The sequence below is a fragment of the Cherax quadricarinatus genome, unplaced genomic scaffold (genome assembly GCF_038502225.1).
Source record: "Cherax quadricarinatus isolate ZL_2023a unplaced genomic scaffold, ASM3850222v1 Contig234, whole genome shotgun sequence".
In the NCBI taxonomy this organism is placed as follows: domain Eukaryota; kingdom Metazoa; phylum Arthropoda; class Malacostraca; order Decapoda; family Parastacidae; genus Cherax; species Cherax quadricarinatus.
The window spans coordinates 221,097-238,901 of record NW_027195260.1 but is presented as its reverse complement, the minus strand read 5'-3'; positions in this window follow the sequence as shown (position 1 = coordinate 238,901).

Genomic DNA, 17,805 nt, shown 5'->3' with positions numbered 1-17,805 from the left:
ATAGTGTCAGCAGATAAACCCAATGACGTGGGTCAAAATCTGTTACTCATTCCGAGGGATTGCCGGGAAACTATTTTAACCCTTTCAGGGTCCGTCCCATAGATCTACGGCTTTACGTTCAGGGTCCAAACCGTAGATCTATGCCACGAGCTCAGCTCACTCTGATAAACTGTGAGTGGTACATTTGGGCCTAGATATGATAGAATACATCTATGTGGTATGTGTGCACCACATAAAACAGATCCTGCAGCACACTGTATATAATGAGAGAAAAAAAATGAAATCATGTTTTTTCGATTAAAACAGCAACTTTGCAGTGTTTTTTCGTATGTTTTTTATAGTTGTATTTGCGATTTCTTGGACTCATTTGATAGAATGGAAGACATATTACAGAAATAGAGATGATTTTGATTGGTTTCAGCATTGGAAATGGCTTGAAACTGAGCTCAAAGTAGCGGAAATGTTAAATTTTTGCCAATATTCAAGAGTAAACAAACGACCTCACACATCTAATACACGTCAGCTGGTGGGTCTAATATACATTCACAAATATGGTGATGATATTTATACAATTATTACAGTATTGCATAAGAGTAAATCTTCTATTTTTTGGTGTGAATAAAAATTCATTATGTGAATAAAAAATCAAAATGGAATTTATTTGTAAAGCCTCAAAACATAACTAATGAACAGAGGAAATGTTAGTTTAGTGCCAGGAATGCCTACATTGTTCATTCTGGACCCTATTTTGAAATTGGAATATTTTGAACTTTGTGTTAAATTGGCCAAATTAACAATTTCCGATCACTTTATTTTGTAGTTGAAACAGTTGACTTGGCGATTTCTTGTGCTCAATCGATAGAATAGAAGTAATACTAGTGAAATAGCTAAGAATTTGGTTGATTGGAATAATGTAATTGGCCTAAAATGGGAGTCAAAGTCGGCAAAATCGCCGATTCGTAAATATCGCTGACACATCAAAATTCGCGAGAGCATAATTTCGTCAATTTTCCACCAAATTTCGTACTTTTTGTTTTATTACCTTCACAAAAAGATTATCTACGATTTCATAAGAAAAAATAACAAATTTTTTTTTTTAAAAATTCTTGGACACTGGTGCGTGACTCCAGATTTGGGCCTTGGACCCTGAAAGGGTTAAAGATTTCTCATGACCTACCAGTCTCTGGCCATTTTTCACACAGGAAAACCTATAATAAGATCAAAGACCTATATTTCTGGTCTAGTATGTCCTCTGACATCTACAAGTACTGTAGATCATGTCACGTATGTCAACTTTCCTCACAAAAGGGTAGAACTAAGAGAGTTCCTATGGTAAAGATGCCAATTTTCTCAGTCTCTTTTGCAAGAGTTGCAGTAGATATAGTTGGTCCTATCACTCCTCACTCATCAGGTCATAAATATATTTTAACTATGATTGACTATGCATCCAGCTTCCCCGAGGCGGTACCCTTAAAAATCCATTACGTCCATAGAAGTCGCAGAAGCCTTATTTTCTAATTTTTCATGTGTAGGTATACCTCGTGAAATTCTGTCGGATCAAGGGGCACAATTCACTTCAGAATTAAAGGAACAGGTTTATCAACTTGTGGGTGTTAAACCTCTTTTCACTACACCTTACCATCCAATGTGTAACGGAAGAGTGGAGCGACAACATGCCATCCTAAAGTCAATATTAAAGAAACTATGTATTCTTAAACCAACCGATTGGCATAGATTTCTACCATGTGCTCTTTTCACAATGCTTGAGATTCCAAGTGATTCCCTTGGTTATTTCCCTTTTGAATTGCTTTATGCGAGACAAGCTCGTGGACCACTATTTATCTTGAATGAACTATGGTCCAAAGATATTAACCCTGAAGTTCAAAACAGTTATCAGTTTCTTTTAGATCTGAGGGAAAGATTGGAAGAAACCGCCGATTTGGTCATTAAAAACCTAAAGATGTCTATGGAAACCTACAAGACCTATTTTGACCATAAAAGCTCCAAGCGTAAGTTTAATATTGGTGATGAAGTTTTAGTTCTTCTACCTGACAAATCCAACAAATTGCTAATTACCTGGCATGGACTGTATAAACTAGTGAAGGTCTGTAATAAGGTAGATTATCTCTTGGATATCAAGGGTAAGGAAAGAATGTATCATGTCAATATTTTGAAACAGTACCACCGTAGAGAAGTTAATCTTTGTTTAAATTCCTTTGATGAAGATAATACATCTTACAGCGTAGTTACAAGTGGTGATTCGTATGAATGTAAAGTTTGTATTATAGATGATGAGTCTCTTACAGAATCGAAGGAACTACTGGACATCTTAACGGATGATCCTTCACCGAATAACTCAGATGTCAACATCAACAACAAACTATCAAATAAACAAAAGTCTCAAGTAAGTGCCTTAGTAAATACATTTTCTGATGTACAGGAGGGCCCCGCTTTATGGCGTTTTGCTTTACGGCGTTCCGCTAATACGGACATTTCAAATTATGACCAAAACTCGCTATACGGCTCCCCCCACCTGTCTTTCTAATACGGTCACAGCGGCCCACCGAGTTTGTTTACATTCTCCCTGAGCACATCTCCTTATTATGTCTGGAAACTTTCCAAAATTTCAAGTGTTTTAAAGTTATTTTATATTTTATATGTATTGTACTTGATAATTAAACTTGTGTACACCTGTACCTAAATAAACTTACACACTGTGCTGGCATGTAGGTACACATTAAAATCACTAAGAGTCTCTCTACTCTTGATGCAATAATAATAATAATAATAATAATAATAATAATAATAATAATAATAATAATAATAATAGTAATAATAATAGTAATAATAATAATCTCTTGGGCGCATTAATGTCGCATATTACGTTAATATAGACATTTCCCTTAATCTATCTATGATATTTTTTTCAAAATTATATAAGAAACACATTATGTAACACACAAACATGATACATGCACCCACAGTATAAAAATTTATACAAATATATACGAGATGTTTACCAAATGGTTTGTAGAAGTGTCGGAAGAATTACGTTTTCTCTAGCCCGTCACCTGTTGCTAGGGATAACTGTAGAAAAATATTCCTTTCGTATGCCTTCACTTTATAGCTATAATTCTGTACTAACTTGTACACAGTGTAAGAGTATTTGTTTCGTGATTTAATTATTATAATAATAAAAATATTATAAGGTAAAAGTTTCACAAACTCTTACAAATGTACATGAATGAACTAAAACTGGACACGTATTAATACCGTCTATTTCGCCTGACCGAGTGATCGTCCACAACCTGTTCAGTTTGTTTACGCTGTCTGAGCTCGGTGTATCATTAAATGTTGTATATTACATTAATATACACATTTTCATTAATCCATCCGTGATATTTTTTTTCAAAATTATATAATAAACACGATACATAACATAAATACATAACAACATATGTGTAGAGAACCTAGGATAACCCAAAAAAGTCAGAGTGACTTACTTCCATTGCCTTCACTCAGAGCATCATTTCTTCTCAAAATGATGTTACATGAGAATGGGAGTGTTCTTCTTTATTTATTCTACCATATCAATGTAGAGACAACCTGTACACAATGTAACTTGTACACAAACCAGACGTGTACACTGTTTACAAAACTTACCTTCGCCTGGTTTGTTTACGTAACTCTGCGCCTGTCCTCTCTCATGCACTCATTCTTTCTCTCTGGTATGGTAGCCTGGCTGACTACCATACATACCACACTTGATTTTTTACAATAAATACTACTCATCTCACCCTATATTTTAAGGTAAGTAATGAGTGAACTGTATATACATTTTATCGCTCTGGGATGCTTAAATATCATACAATAGTATGTGTGGGTGGGTTGGCCTGGTATGGTAGCCTGGCTGACTACCATACATACCACACTTGATATTTTACAATAAATACTACTCATCTCACCCTATATTTTAAGGTAAGTAATGAGTGAACTGTATATACATTTTATCGCTCTGGGATGCTTAATATCATAGAATAGTATGTGTGGGTGGGGTGGCCTGGTATGGTAGCCTGGCTGACACCATACATACCACACTTGATTTCTTACAATAAATACTACTTGTCTCACCCTAGATTAAGACTATAAATATTTTAAGGTAAGTAATGAGTGCACTGTGTGTGTATTGTACTTTTTTATTGTTTTTTGATGCCTGGTTCTATTGCTAACATAATATATGTTAGTGTAAACTTGTTATCTAGTGTTTGTATGCATTTGTAAGTGGAAAAAAAGGGTGTTCCACTTTATGGCGGTAGCCTGGAACCTAACCCACCGTATAAGTGGGGCCCTCCTGTATTTGCAGAGATCCCAGGACTTATGACCACTGTTGTACACAAGATTGAAATGTCAGATCATGAACCAGTAAGGCGGAAAATCTACCCTGTTCCCGTTCACTTACGGAAAACATTTGATAATGAAGTTGACAAACTATTAAAATTAAATATCATAGAACCTTCTAAATCAGCTTTCTGTTCACCAGTTGTTATGGTTAAGAAACCAGACAATTCTTACAGAGTGGCACAAGATTTTCGTTATTTAACTACTATCATAAATGGGATGCAGAACCCATGCCAGTAATCGATCATGACTTATATAAATTCCATGACTGTAAATTCTTCTCGGAGTTAGATATCTCAAAAGCATACCATCAAGTGCCAATACACCCAGGCTCAAAACCATACACGTCTTTCCCTACTCATAGAGGACTAATGCAATATTGCACAATGCCTTTCGGCTTGGTTACCGCATGTGCCACGTATATTAGGCTTATGAGAATAGTCCTTTCTGATCTCAAGAATGTCTCAGTGTATTTTGATATTTATATCATGACACATGTCTGGGAAGACCATCTAACTACATTGTCGCTCGTTTTGAGAAGACTAAGAACTCATGGCCTTACAGTCAAGCCACAGAAGTGCTTTCTTGGATATCCTGAGGTACAATACTCAGGTTCATTATCTCTGACAACAATTTATCACCTCTTCCTAATAAGACTAAAGCCATTTTAGAAAGTACATTCCCTGCTACAAAAAAGTTGTTAAGAAGTTTCCTTGGATCCGTAAATTTCTACAGAAGTTTTGTACCAAATTTAGGTAGTTTGACTTCAGTTCTCACAGACTATTTAAAAAAGGGTGTCAAGGAACCTCTTAGTTGTTCTGAAGAAGCCATCCAAAGCTTCAAAGAAATTAAAAGAATATTTTCCGACCCCCTGTCCTAAAATTACCAGATATTAATAAAAAATTTTGTCTCCGAACAGATGCCTCCCATTCTGGACTCAGAGCTGTAATGCTTCAGCATTATGAGGAGACTCCTTTCCCAGTATCTTTCACCAGTAAGAAGCTTCTGCCCAGAGAAGAAAGATACTCCACTGCGGAGAAAGAATGTTACGCATTAGTATGGGGTATAAGTAGATTCAAATACTACCTATACGGAAAACCCTTTGTGCTTGAAACAGATCACAAGCCACTGATGTACTTGGAAACCTTTAAAGGTTCAAATAGCAGACTCTTGAGATGGGCTTTGGCTATTCAGCCCTATAAGTTTAAAGTTGTATATATATCTGGCTCTGAAAACCACTTTTCAGATTGGCTGAGCGGAGGTTGTACATAGTTCTTTTCCTTCTGCTAAGTTACTTATTAATTCTGTCCATAAGTTTTGGAAGGGGGTATTGTGAGGGAAAAGTGGGTTGTAAGTGGGGTTAGAGTTGTTCAGGCAACAAGGAACAATTAGCGAGTTACGCCACGCATTCCTCCCCTCTAGCAGGCTGGGGCAAAACTCTAGTTCCTGGTGTCTGATTTGTTTCAATTTCTACTCCTGGTAGTATTGACTTTACCTGGTGTGGGTTGAATTTTGGAGAGTCACTTCACCTCCACTCTTCTCCTGATCAGGTAGGGTGATCTACCAGGAGTATTACTGTTCATTGCTTTTTGTTTGCTGGTTACCAGTAATGATTTTTGTATTTACCACTCTTTTTCGTTCTTAAGTGTTATATTATCATAACCATTTAATAACCAGTTCGTTTTTTCTTATTACCAGCTCTGTTCCTGGCGTGGTCATCCAGGGTAGACGCCAGACAAAGGAGCAAGATATGTACTTGTTAAATGGACAAATTAACATTATCCGACTACTACCGGCCCTTATTTATTCTACTTGTGGTGCTCCAACCAAGTGGTAGGGGAGATTCCAGAACACCGGACTGTTACCATCCACCCAGGATTACTTACATTGTCTTAAACATCAGAGATTCATCCAGGGCCTTACCTACTCCTTCCCAACTACAGCACTAGAACCAAAGGCCATTTTTTATTATATTTAAATTTTAAGTAAAATCCTCAAAGAGTCATTATTCTTATTATTCCTAGAGTCGTTTCTTTATTTATTTATTTTTCCATTAGTTTTTTTGCTCAGATGGAAGGCGTTCCACTGACATATACAATAAATCACCAAGAAAATCTCTAAGACTGTAGGCATACTATCAAAGATACGGTACTATGTTCCACAATTAGCTCTCCGGGCACAGTACCACTCACTCATATACCCTTATCTCACATATGGAATTTGTGCATGGGGATCAACAACATTAAATCACCTAAGACCTCTAATAACCCAGAAAAAGGCAGCAGTCAGAATAATAACAGATTTCCACTCCCACCAGCATACTCCACCAATTTTCAAAAGTCTAAATCTGCTCACCATTAAGAACATCCACACTTAGTCATGTGCCTACTACATACACAGAACAATACACGCAAATATAAACCCTCCACTCAAACTTCTCACCAACCGTTACAGGACACATGACCACAACACAAGGCACAGATCTCATTTTGATGTACCTCGTATCCATATCATACTGTGTAAAAACTCTATGCACATAAAGAGCCCCAAAACATGGAATTCATTACCAGAAGATACTAAAGTAACCTGGTCTGAAAATCAATTTAAGATTCTTCTCAAAAGCCACTTAACCCTTTCAGGGTCCGTCCTGTAGATCTACGGCTTTACGTTGTTCAGGGTGGTCCAAACCGTAGATCTATGCCATGAGCTCAGCTCACTCTGATAAGCTGTGAGTGGTATGAGAGAATACATGAGAATATATGAGAGAATACATCTGTGTGGTATGTATGCACCATATAAAACAAATCCTGCAGCACACTGTGTATAATGAGAGAAAAGAAAACTGAGACCGTGATTTTCGATAACCCTTAAACAGTCCAAATAGATAGCTGTTCAAATCTGTAGTGCTCCAAAAGTAGATTTATTTTTTTTACATATTTTCAAATATAACAAAAAAATGTAGATAAAAGTTTTTTTACACATTTTCAAATGTAAAAAAAAATGATGATGTACATTTTTTTACATACTTTCAAATGTTGAAAAAACATATATATACGTTTGGACCATTTAAGGGTTAATACAGCGACTTTGCAGTGTTTTTTCGTATGTTTTTTATAGTTGTATTTGCGATTTCTTGGTCTCATTTGATAGAATGGAAGATATATTACAGAAATAGAGATGATTTTGACTGGTTTTAGCACTGGAAATGGCTTGAAACTGAGCTCAAAGTAGCGGAAATGTTAAATTTTTGCCGATGTTCAAGAGTAAACAAACAACCTCACACATTTAATACACGCCAGCTGGTGGGTCTAATATACATTCACAAATATGGTGATGATATTTATACAATTATTACAATATTGTATAACAGTAAATCTTCTATTTTTTGGTGTGAATAAAAATTCATTATGTGAATAAAAAATCAAAATGGAATTTATTTATAAAGCCTCAAAACATAACTAATGAACAGAGGAAATGTTAGTTTAGTGCCAGGAATATCTACATTGTTTATTCTGGACCCTATTTTGAAAATGGAATATTTTGAACTTTGTGTTAAATTGGCCAAATTACCAATTTCCGATCACTTTATTTTGTAGTTGAAACAGTTAATTTGGCAATTTCTTGTGCTCAATCGATAGAATAGAAGGAATACTAGTGAAATAGCTAAGAATTTGGTCGACTGGAATAATGTAATTGGCCTAAAATGGGAGTCAAAATCAGCAAAATCGCCAATTCCTAAATATCGCTGACACATCAAAATTCGCGAGAACATATTTTCGTCAATTTTCCATCAAATTTCATACTTTTTGTTTTATTACCTTCACAAAAAGATTCTCTACCATTTCATAAGAAAAAATGATTTTTTTTTTTTTAAATTCTTGGACACTGGGGCACCACTTCAGATTTTGGCCTTGGATCCTGAAAGGGTTAATCACCCTAGACTAAATTCTAAATACTCAGTAATCACATACTAAATATGTTTTCCCATATCATAATTTCAACAACTACAATAATAATAATAATAATAATAATATGTATAATAATATATATATATATAATAATAATGTGCTACATATAATAATTATAATAACAGATGGCTTCAAAAGGCAATCACTTGATGGCAGTGTTTACCACAACAAAGAGGGAGCAGTTGTGGCCGCCTCCACCTGTTACATAATGACATATTTTATTAATTCTAGAGTATATATCATGTTTCTATGTTATTTATATTGTTTGTTATGTCATATTAGATGAACTGTGATAGATAAATAAGCCGTATAGATGATATTAGCAAAATTATTCATTAAGTATTTTGTCTGGTCTCCAGACAAACTCTCGTCCACTGCCGACACTGCCCATACCACTACATGAATGATATATTTTATTCATTTTAGAGTATATATCAGGTTTCTATGTTATTTATATTGTTTATTATGTCATATCAGATGAAGTGAGATAGATAAATAAGCCATAGAGTTGATATTAGCGAAATTATTGAAGTACAGAATTCCACTGGAACGGATTAATTGCATTTCAATTAATTTAAATGAGGAAAATTGACTCTGCAAATGTGCAAATCCAGTTGCGAGCAAGGTCATGGAATGGATTAAACTGGTAAGCAGAGGTTCCACTGTATTTAGAATGAAACAATTATAAAAATTGCAATTTTTGGAGGAAAATAAGAAACTACTAATTACTAACATGTATTGGGTGTCTGTAATGGGTTAATTGTATTTACATTAATTCTTATGGAAAATATTACTTCTGTTTTCGGCCTTTTCGGATTTAGGCTGACCTTCTGGAACGGATTACGGTCGAAACCCTGGGATCTTCTGTATAAATTTTGCTACTGTCCACAGTTTCGGTATCCACGGCAGGTCCTTGGAACCTATCCCCCATGGATATAGAGGTCCTTCTGTACAATACACTACAATTTAATTTCTTTTCTGCAGTTTACACAATGTAGTTTACACGTTATGAAGTACTGTTAAGCACAAAATAAAACCACTAACATTTCAGGCAGACTAATACTAATGCTTACACACTGTTAAACAATTTGACATAGGTTACTGAGTAGATTTTTTAATATACAAAAAGTGTACAAAAGTATAGTTTTAAGATAAACTGTTAGCTAAATTTATGCAAAGTCTTGATGGTAAATAAATAAGTTTATTTTGGTAAAGGTACACATAAATACAGTGGACCCTCAACTAATGGCAGGATCAAGTAACAGCAAATTCATCTAACGGCGCTCTTTGGCATAAAAAATGGCTCTACCAACGGCGAAAACTCATCTAACGGCGTTCATCCTGAACGTGTCCATGTGGCCAAAGCACGGCCTGACCAGACCCAGCCACTCCAAGAGTCAGTGTGCCATTGTTTACAAGCTGTTGTGGTCGATCCCAGGTGTACCTGTGACATATTTTGTATTATTCCAGTGTTTTTAGTGCTTGTAACTGCTAAATAAGCAACCATGGGCTCCAAGAAAGCTTCTAGTGCCAACCCTGTAGTAAAAAGGGTGAGAATTACAATGGAAATGAAGGAAGAGATCATTGAAAAATACGTAAATGGAGTGCATATGTCCGAGTTAGAAAGGCTATACAGCAAACCCCATTCAACCATCAGTACTATTTTGGCAAACAGAAAAGCAATAAAGGAAGCTGTTGTTGCAAAAGGTGCAAGTATGTTTTCAAAACAGAGACTGCAAATAATTGAAGAGGTAGAGAGACTGTTAATGGTATGGATAAACAAAAAACAATTATCAGGATTATATGTGAAAAAGCAAGGCAGTTGCATGATGATCTCATTAAGAAAATGCCTCAAAATAGTGATGATATTGATGAATTTAAGGCCAGCAAAGGCTGGTTTGAGAGATTTAAGAATCGTAGTGGCATACACAGTGTGGTAAGGCATGGTGAGGTTGCCAGTTCAGACAAAAAAGCGGCTGAAAAATATGAGAAGGACTTTAGGAACACATAGACACTGAAGATTTAAAACCTGAACAAGTGTTTAATTGTGATGAAACAGGCGTGTTTTGGAAGAAAATGCCAAACAGGACCTACATTACTCAGGAGGAAAAGGCACTCCCAGGACATAAGCCTATGAAAGACAGGCTTGCTCTGTTGATGTGATGTGTGAAGTATTTATTGGTGTATCACTCTGAAACTCCCAGAGTGTTCAGGAAAAGCAATATTATCAAGGGTAATTTCTGTATGCTGTGGAAATCAAACAGAATGGCATGGGTCACTAGGTAACTTTTCATAGATTGGTTTTATGGTGTGTTTGGTCCCACTGTGACAAAATACCTCCAGGAAAAGAAATTGTCACTCAAGCGCCTCCTGGTACTGGACAATGCTGCTGCTCATCCTCACGACTTGCAAGAGCAAATTGCAGGGAAGTTTAGCTTCATAAAAGTTAAGTTTTTGCCTCCTAATACAACTCCTCTCCTCCAGCCCATGGACCAGCAGGTCATTTCAAAATTCAAAAAACTCTACACCAAAGCAGTGTTTCAAAAGTGCTTTGAAGTGACCTCAGACAATGAATTGACCCTAAGAGAGTTTTCGAAAGATCACTTCAATATCCTTAGTTACATAAACTTTATAGGTAAGGCTTGGGAGGGAGTGACTACCAGGACTTTGAACTCTGCTTGGACGAAACTGTGGCCACAATGTGTACAAGAAAAGGATTTTGAAGGATATAGGGCTAACCCTCAGGACCCTATGCCAGTAGAGGAAGCTATTGTGTCACTGGGGAAATCCTTAGGGTTGGAGGTTTGTGACGAGGATGTGGAAGAGTTGCTGCAGAACGACGAGGAAGAACTAACCACTGCAGACCTGCAAGAGCTTCAGGTGCACCAGCAACAGATCATATCTCAGGAATGTTCTTCAGAGCAGGAGGAAGAGAGATGGAGAAAGATGACTTCAAGGATTAGGGGAATATGTACAATGCTTACAAAAATGCAAGCATTTATGGATGAATTTTATCTTGTCACAGCTGTTGCAAGCCGTATTGGCAACATGTACAATGACACTCTTAAGAACATAAGAACATAAGAACGAAGGAACACTGCAGAAGGCCTACTGGCCCATGCGAGGCAGGTCCAAGTCTCCTACCGGCTTAAGCCAATGCACCCAACCTAGTCAGGTCAGGTCACATTGACTTAAGGGAGGAACACGGCAACCGACCTGGTAGCACAAGCTATCAGGTCTAACTCACACCCACCCACATCTACTCATGTATTTATCCAACCTATTTTTAAAGCTACACAACGTTCTGGCCTCTATAACGGTACTTGGGAGTTTGTTCCACTCATCCACAACTCTATTACCAAACCAGTACTTTCCTATATCCTTCCTGAATCTGAATTTTTCCAACTTAAAACCATTGCTGCGAGTCCTGTCTAGGCTAGATATTTTCAGCACACTATTTACATCCCCTTTATTTATTCCTGTCTTCCATTTATACACCTCAATCATATCCCCCTAATTCTATGTCTTTCTAGAGAGTGCAGATTCAGGGCCCTTAGTCTATCCTCATAGGGAAGGTTTCTAATACATGGGATCAACTTTGTCATCCTCCTTTGTACATTTTCCAGAGAATTTATATCCATTCTGTAATACAGTGACCAAAACTGTGCAGCATAATCTAAATGAGGCCTAACCAAGGATGTACAGAGTTGAAGAACAACCTGAGGACTCCTATTATTTTTGCTTCTTGATATGAAGCCAAGGATTCTATTAGCTTTATTGCGAACACTTATGCACTGTTGTCTTGGTTTCAGATTACTGCTAACCAGAACTCCTAAATCTTTTTCGCAATCCGTAATATTAAGATCTACATTATTTAGTTTATATGTGGCATGGTTATTGTCCTGTCCAACATTTAGAACTTTGCATTTGTCTGTATTAAACTGCATCTGCCACTTCTCCGACCACTGCATCAGTCTATTCAAACTTCCTGGAGCGCTCGAATGTCCTCGCCAGAACGAACCCGACGGCCCACCTTGGTGTCATCGGCAAACTTGCCGATGTCGCTCTTTATGCCCTCATCTATGTCGTTTATGTAGATTGTGAACAGCAGGGGGCCCAACACTGACCCCTGTGGAACACCGCTCGTGACACTTCCCCACTCTGATTTCTCCCCATTTATGCAAACTCTCTGCTGCCTATTTGTCAACCATGCCTCTATCCAGGAAAAAATTTCTCCTCCTATTCCATGTGCTTTAATTTTCCTCAATAGTCTCTGATGTGGGACCCTGTCAAAAGCCTTACTGAAGTCCATATACACAATATCATATTCATTACCATGATCTACCTCCTCAAATACCTTAGTGAAAAAAGTTAATAAATTCGTAAGGCAGGAACGCCCCTTTGTAAAACCATGCTGAGATTCGTTGATTAATTTATGCTTTTCAAGGTGGCTACGAACTGCCTCGGCAATTATTGATTCCATAAATTTTCCCACTATGGAGGTTAGGCTTATTAGTCTATAGTTCGAAGCTAAGGACCTGTCACCTGTTTTGAAAATAGGTATCACATTTGCCATTTTCCACTTATCTGGCACCATGCCAGTTTATAGTGATATGTTGAAAAGATTAGCCAAAGGTGTGCTAAGCTCCTCTTTACATTCCTTTAGAACCCTTGCATACAGTTCATCAGGGCCTGGGGATTTGTTAGGTTTTAATTTATCTATTTGCCTAAGGACCATGTCACTTGTGACCCTAATAGTGCACAGTTTATTATCGTCCTGTTCTACATAATTTATCATTACTGGAATATCGCTGGTATCCTCCTGTGTAAAAACTGAGAGGAAGTATGTGTTAAAAATTCTACACATTTCCTTATCACTGTCAGTCAGCTGACCTGAGGAACTTTTGAGTGGGCCTATCTTGTCCCTGATCTTACTTCTGTATACCTGAAAGAATCCTTTTGGGTTAGTCTTCGATTCTCTTGCAACTTTAACCTCATAATCTCTTTTTGCTTTTCTAATTCCCTTTTTTATTTCTCTCTTTAACTGAATATATCGATTTCTCAATTGCCCCTCTCCTCTTTTGATTTGCCTATATATGCCTCTCTTTTGACCAATCAGATATTTTAATCTATTGTTCATCCATTTAGGATCATTTTTGTTTGATCTGATTTCCCTATTTGGAACATAATTTGACTGAGCAGCTAGAACTATGCCCTGGAAAGCATCATATCGGCAACCATCATCACCTACCTGACCCTTAGTCAGGTCATTCCAGTTCAGCCCACCTAAGTAATTTTTCAGTCCTATGAAATCAGCCAAGCGAAAGTCAGGGACGGAGACTTGATTGCCATTATTAGGGGAATTCCATGATATATTAAAACTGAGTGATTTGTGATCACTTTCCCCAAGCTCATCATTAACCTCAAGATTATTAATTAGTGTTTCCCTACTGGCAAGAACCAAGTCAAGGAGGTTATTTCCCCTAGTTGGCTCTGTCACAAACTGTTTTAAAAAACAATCCTGGATCGTATCAAGAAAGTCACCTGACTCTAAATTTCCTGTCAAATTGCTCCAGTCAATCTGTCTATAGTTGAAATCTCCCATTAGCACAACATTTTCCTATGTAGATGCCTTACAAATTTCGTCCCATAGAAGTTTACTGCACTCCCTATCAAGATTTGGGGCCCTGTAAATCACACCCAAAATTAGTTTTTCTCGGCCGTCGAGAAGCTGTAACCAAACAGATTCAGTGGCTGACGCTTCTAATTTAATATCTTGTCTAACACAACAATTTAAATTATCTCTGACATACATCGCTACTCCACCACCTTTCCTGTTGACCCTGTCAGTGTGGAATAATTTATAGCCTTGTATGTGACATTCAGAGGGCATCTCTCTATCTTTCAGATTGAGCCAGGTCTTTGTTATAGCAATAATATCTATGTTTCCTGCACTTGCAATTAATCTTAGCTCATCTATCTTATTTCTTACACTCCTGCTATTAGTATAGTAAACCTTAAGGGAGCTAGTCCCTTGCTGCCCTCTGCTGTCCCCCTTTGTTTGCTGACCTGATCTATTGTCTTTATTTATAACTTCATGCTGAATGCCTTTTATACATTTACTGTTTCCAACCCAAGTGTTGCAACCTGCTTATTTCCCACACACACCCATACCTCTATCTTCCATCAGTTTAAATATATATATATATATATATATATATATATATATATATATATATATATATATATATATATATATATATATATATATATATATATATATATATATATGAGTTGTTGATGAGTGATGTGCCAGCAGCAGGGAGATTGAGGTCTTTTACTGTTTTGAAGGGGAATCCCCTTCCATAAAGACTTGAGGTACTAAGTCCTTTGGTAAAGGTAAGTGGCATTTAATTATTGTTCATTTTGCATGTCCCATTCACTTTTGTGTAGGGAAATGTACATTTCATGTAAAAAAAAAATTACATATTTTGTTTTATACTTTTGGGTGTCTGGAATGGATTAATTCTATTTCCACTATTTCTTATGAGGAAAATTAATTTGACTAATGTCAAATTCAACTAACGGCTAGCTCTCTGGAACTGATTAATGCCATTGGTCCAGGGTCTACTGTACAGTTATACATATTTAGGTGACTGCAATTATCATACATAGTAACATATGCAATAAGATCAGAGTAAACAGGTGATATCACGATTTTCAAAATAACCACTGTGAAAAAGTAGTGAATTTTCAAGCAGTTTTGTGACTTTTCTCACATTATTAAGGACCTGTTCCTTGGTAATGTTATCAAGGACCTGTTCCTTGATAATGTGAGAAAAATCACGGCCACTTGCAAATTCACTGTTTTTTTAAGTGATTTTTTTTTGCATAGAAACATGTGTAAATTACCCACCAGGATAACCCCAAAATTACTCAAAGTGACTTATTTTATGAGATTTTTATGATATTAACCCTTTGACTGTTGCAGGCCCCTCTCTGAAACTGACATTCTATGTCACAAAATATTCGAAAAAAAAGATTATTTTTTCTTATGAAAATATTAAGATTATTTTTCTGATTGTTTTAGTCCAAAAACAATTTTTTGCCATCAGTATTTACCGAGATATAGTGGCGTGAAGTTTGCAGAAAATGAGCTGTGTATGGCAACAGCGGTGACTGCCGCTCACCCAGTAAACTTTGGTTTACTTGTATTTGAAGGTTTGTTGTTTTCTTCACTATTTTATTTTTTCACATAACTTATGTGGCCTGTGAGACCAAAGTATGGTGCAATGTACATATATACACTCGTTGTATATATGTATATATTATTTACAAAACTTGTAGACAAAAACAAACAATAGAAAAATTTGTTTGTTACTATTGTTCTATAATATATATACCAATATACAGTCACTGGACAAATTCCTAGAAGTTCTGCAGCATGTGTAACTCTTTGAAACATGATGTCATACACAATGGTGTTTTACACTCCTCACACATAAAACCAGTGTGTGTGTATTTTTGTGGACTTTTTTTTTATGTGCAAAGACAAAACACCTCGTCTGAGCAGTTTTCCTCAAAGTATTAGCAGGCAGTTGTGTTATGTAGTTATCCTAGGTAAATGGTCGTGTGTCATCATTCCTTCCTTCCTACCTTCCTGCATTCCTTTCCTACCTTTCTTCCTGCAGTCCTGCATTCATTTCCTACCTTCCTGCACTCGTTTCCTACCTTCCTTCCTACCTTCCTGCATTCCTTTCCTACCTTCCTGCATTCCTTTCCTACCTTACTGCATTCTTTTCCTACCTTCCAGCATTCCTTTCCTACCTTCCAGCATTCCTTTCCTACCTTCCTGCATTCCTTTCCTACCTTCCTTCCTACCTTCCTGCATTCCTTCCCTACCTTCCTTTCTACCTTCCTGCATTCCTTTCCTACCTTCCTTCCTACATTCCTTCATCTTTCTTTCCTTACTTTTTTCCTTTCTTTCATCTAGTTCAGACCAACCGCTCGTAAGTCAAAATGGACGTAAGTCGAACCTTTGAAAATTCCCGACATACTGGGTAAGGCATAATGTCAAACTTTTCCTATATAAACTACCTACATAGTACTGTAATGTAATGTATAATCATTATTTCATTCTTTTTACCGTAATTTACTTCTCTTGTTATATTTTAATTAGTTATGTACTGTATATAATGTATACATGGTAGTGAACTGTATTGAAAATTTACATCGCATACAGTATCATATGTTACTGTTATCTTTATGTATTGTCGAGACAGTGAATGGGAGAATACCACTGGTAGTGTCATCCTGCCAGAATGTAGTATAACCTATACCCTAAGTAAAGAGAAACAACTCTGGAACATGTGTAATACATAGCTGGCTGGCTGGCTGGGTGGCCGGGTGGGTGGTTGGCTGACTGAATGTAGCTGTCTCTCTCTCTGTATCTCTCTCTCTCTCTCACAGGTACACATAAGTAAAGTTATCATACATAGTATAAATTACCTAGGATAACCCAAATATTTCAGACAAAGTGCTGTACAGTGGATCTGTGCTCCAGTGCCCTAAATTAATAATAATATTAATAATTATTATTATTATTATTATTATTATCATTACAATAATACATATGTACTAATATTATTATTATTATTATTAAACTATAATATAATAATCGTGTCCATTCATTACTTACCTTAAAATATCTTTAGTCTTAAAGTAGAGTGAGAGGTGAGTAAACAAGATTAAATGAATAAACGAATGAGAGTGTAGAAGGTTGGCGAGTTATGTAAACAAACGTTGTTGTTGCTTTTGCCAGCCTGGACACGAATGGTTTCTGTTCACTCTGTCAAGCTAACCAGAAAAACATCTCATATTTGTTAATTTATATGTTTATATGTTATGTAGCATGTTTATTATGTAATTTTGAAAAAAGAAATCATAGATTAAGCAAAATGTCTATATCAACATTTTATACACATTTAATGCACCTCAGTGATTATTATTGTGTTACTATAATTATTAATATGGCGTCTTCAAGACCAATTACACTCTTAATGAGTGGCTCTGAGACAGACACACAGGTAGACAGAAAGACAGACACACAGGTAGACAGAAAGACAGACATGCAGGTAGACAGAAAGACACACACAGGTAGACAGAAAGACACACACAGGTGATCATCACTAACCCAACATCATTGGTACCAATAGGGTGCCGAATTAGTAAATGGCGTGGTTGGCATCCTGGGTGTTAGTGGACTGATGTGGGTGGCATCCTAGGTATTAGTGGACTAGTGTAGGTAACTTCCTGAGTGTTAATGGACTGGCGTGGGTGGCATCCTGGGCGTTAGTGGACTGATGTGGGTGGCATCCTGAGTATTAGTGGATTAGTGTGGGTGGCATCCTGGGTGTTAGTGGACTGGCGTAGGTAGCAT